The 3,913-nt window shown below is 30.8% G+C and overlaps 1 long non-coding RNA gene across 1 annotated transcript; it reads left to right on the forward strand.

Moving 5' to 3' along the window:
- The first annotated feature begins 2,776 nt into the window (after positions 1-2,776).
- LOC131667485 (uncharacterized) lies at positions 2,777-3,679 on the forward strand. Its single transcript, XR_009302200.1, has 2 exons — positions 2,777-3,027; positions 3,113-3,679. It is a non-coding gene; the product is annotated as an uncharacterized LOC131667485 (long non-coding RNA).
- Positions 3,680-3,913: the final 234 nt, after the last annotated feature.

The following is a 3,913-nucleotide window of genomic DNA, read 5'->3' on the forward strand; positions in this document are numbered from 1 at the left end:
TTCTTATTTGATTTATCGAAGTGAAATACACAAAGTTATTCGTGTGGTCTATCAATCAACGAATTTTTACAACAATTTAGGATTGTTGTAAAAATTCGTTGCATTAGGATTTCCTTGAGATTATTTTATTTGTAATTGCGTCAAATCGATACTTAAATAAAGTAAGGATTTAAGCTAAAGTTAAATGATTAATGGTTAAATAAATATAAAATTAATTTCACATTTGAGCACCACGGGTTCTAGGGAGAATGTTTCATGATATCTGCATAAAGAACTGACGACACTCAACTCAATGTTGCATCAGATTCTAGTTTACCTTAGCTGCACATGATGGTGACAAACAGGAGTTCCAGAGTGAATAAATTGATGCTTTTTAGTAATTTATGAATGTTTGTGGATTTCTTTTTAACTTTTTTTTCTATATTTCCTGTGTTTACTCAAATAGAAACGATTTCACATCATTTCACTTCACGCGTTCAGTATTTAGAAAACAATTCAATACAGTGTACTTTTTAATAGAACTATAGTTTTTAGTTCGTTTTATATCTCTTTGATATAACATTTAAATAATGTATATTTACAATAATTTTTTCCAAGTCATACAAGTAAAACATAAGTGTATCGTTTTTAGTACTGTTTCATTTCAGATTCTAAAATTTTTTTTTACGCATCTTTTTGTAAAAGGCATATGAAATACAGTATGTGTATATGTATCAGTATTAATATTTAAAAATTTATTTTGATAATAAATATAATCTGTGTCTGTTATCACGACTGTTATTAGCAATTTGTTATTATTTCCATAAATGGTTAGTTATTATTGAAAGAATATTTTTGAATATAGCTAACTGTTCTATAATAAATTGAAACTAAATCGCCAAAAAAATCAATATAAAATTTTCATTTACTACCTATTTTAATAGAAAAACCTAATAACTTTTGAAAGTTAAAATAAAAAAACAACTTAGCTTTCAGTTTGTAGCATATTATTAATGATTCTTTGGACACATAAAAATATACAGTAGGGAAAACGTAATACTGGCAGTTCTGTATTAACGAAACTAGAATCTCGCATGCTTGGATTTGCATGTGACTCGGTCGTGAGAAAAGTCCTCTCCCCTGTATCAGACTAAAGGACAGAGAGGACAGCCAGGTGGGGATTTACCGCGGTGTTCTACGTAAAAGTGCCAGCATCACCGGAAGAACTCGCAGTCTTGCTCTGCGAGTCAAGTTATCATTTTGAAATTGTTCAATTTTAAATATACGATAGTTTATTATATTCAATTGGTTTCGTCCTTTAATTATAGTCGTTTGATTCTCGCTGTATATTTGACACAAGTTAATGCTAGTGCCAAGTATACTTGTAAATAATTTGTTTATAACTCTTATGTGTCCATGAGGAGCAAAGTCTTAGACTGTCAAGGAAACTCTCCAACGTTTCTTGCAAGTGTTAGGTGAGTGACTATTGCGTTAATTTATTCATATTTTAAATTATTGTATTCGATTAATATGTATCATGCAAGATTTAAAAATAGTTAAAATATTGATACGAGAATGAATTGTTTAGTTAAAATAACTATTGTAGACATTGCTAACAATGTTATAGAGGCATGTTTAATACTTGACTATATCGTTATCGAATTTATAACGGAAGACGTAAAGTTACTTGTTTTCCATAAAGATATTTATTAGAGTCTCGATTGGATAACCTTGTTTACGAAGAATTAGAAACGAAGCTTGGATTTTCTATCTATTGATTGTGAAATCGAACAGTGAAAAGACATGGTATTTCTAACTGCAGGCTAGGAAAGAATCTTCGGACCCGCAAAGGTAGCCGTCGCGGGAACGCTGGAAATCGCCTGGAACTCTTAGTCTTGGTCCATTTACATCACGTGCCCTAGAGTAAGTTGAAAATTCATACTGGATTTAAGTGTTGTAACATATTTATAGTTCTATGTCAAAAGTGTATTTATTGTATGGAATTATTAAGGGGACTAGTCGGAATGCTAAACGATGAAAATGATGGTTTTCCTTCATCATAGTGTAAATGTAGATCATTGCGAAACGTTTTTCATAGTGGAGTACAAACAAATAACTTTGATTTTCACTATGACGAGTTTTAAATGTTAATTCTCTATTTCAAAATTCATATTTTCATTTCGGAAATGGACACTGATTCTGAATGTTCTGACCGAAAAAAACATTTGATTATAAGACCTTAAGCAAAGAACTTTTCTAATGTACTGAGCTCGTTTATTTTTCGTTTTTGTATTATAAAATTTATTTAATTAAATACATATGAACTTGTTCAATATATAAAAAAAAAGAGTTTTTTCAACACTGTTTGGTTTGAGCTTAAATAAAGATTGCAAGGAATTAAAATAGCTCACAAATGCTTTCGTTCATCCAAATAATAAAAATCACGCATGACGCGAATTTTTCAATAAATAAGAGTTTTCTTCAATTCCATGAGAGTGAAAATGAAAGATTATTTGTAACTTGAAATAAAAAAAGTTGACAATTTCTACTCTGCAAACAAGAAATATCATTTTTCGTATTTTATGCTGGCTTGAGTCAACTATTCAGGCTACCTGCTGTTCAGGCAAATTATAAATTTGTCAAATTTTAAAAGACTAAAGAAGCTATTTTATATATGAAATAATGATATCAGATTTTTTAAATTGGGGAAAGTCAAAACCAAAAAATAAAATAATCGGTGAATTAAAGTTTGTTACAATGAAATAATATTTAAATAAATTTAACTTTACAGTTACTGGAACATCTTGCTTTTACTTGCGGTAGCAGCCTACGCAATTTTTCTTCGAACCAAACCTCCGAAGTTAAAACCAACATAAGCATAAAGCAGGCTGCTCTCGAACCATTGCCATCGCGAGGAACGTTCCCGAATATTTAGTATTCGCTTATCTCAATATAAAAACAATAGGAACTACGATACTATATCAAAATGGTGCAAGAAAGATTATCCTCATCTCTTGCCAAGGGAGCTACTTTCCAGAACTCATCAAAGTAAGCATCCTTCACTTTCATTTTAATATCTATTTCCCGCAGGAAATTTAAGTACATTATTGTTAAACCTTGTGATTTTCGACAGAAAAGAAAAGGAGACAATAGCTGCGAGCGTTGCTTCTCGATCAAATATCAACAAAGCTACGGGTGGAAAATACGGTGCCTGGGGTCCTGTTTACAAGAACAAACAGAACTTTATAGACATGCATAATAGTTAGAAAAAGTTTAAAAGATCAAGCAACAATTACTTATTTTTTTGTCTCTTTAAAGCATTTATATTTTGTATAATTCAACCACAGTTCAATTTGCTCGTCAAGTATTTCGGGGCTTATGGGAATTTTTCAAGCACACAACGAAGCATAAAATGGCTAAAATTTTCGTCTTTCCTAATGATGGCTTCGCCGGAATAATTGAAAGACGAAAATGAAGGATTAGCTGGAACGTTCATTTGTTATGTTCAGTTTCATAGCAAGCGCGTCAATGGCAATGGTTCGCAGAAAATTATTAAAACAACTCTATTGCTTTATATTATTAAAACTTACTAATATCAGTGATAAAAGTTGTGGTTTTTCTTCTACTAACACAAGCTTTTCCAATGCATATAAACAATGTATGGTTTTATACGCAAATATACATGAATAATTAACTTTGATGTCGGCCTTTATAAACATTGATCTCTGATGGAGTTTCATATTTTTTTACTATAGAATGAAAAAAGACATTTTTGTATTAAAAATGATTCTTTGAAAGAAAATGGTGGCAGAAATATTGAAAAAAAATGCCCAATTTGGATTCGAAAGATCATCCAAGCGGCGGATACTTGTCACACAAGGAAGTGAACTATGTGAAGGAGAAAGAAAAAAAGTGAGTTCGTATTTCCTCAGCG

Source organism: Phymastichus coffea, unplaced genomic scaffold (genome assembly GCF_024137745.1).
Source record: "Phymastichus coffea isolate CEN01 unplaced genomic scaffold, Cenicafe_Pcof_1.1 PCOF00066, whole genome shotgun sequence".
Lineage (NCBI taxonomy): Eukaryota > Metazoa > Arthropoda > Insecta > Hymenoptera > Eulophidae > Phymastichus > Phymastichus coffea.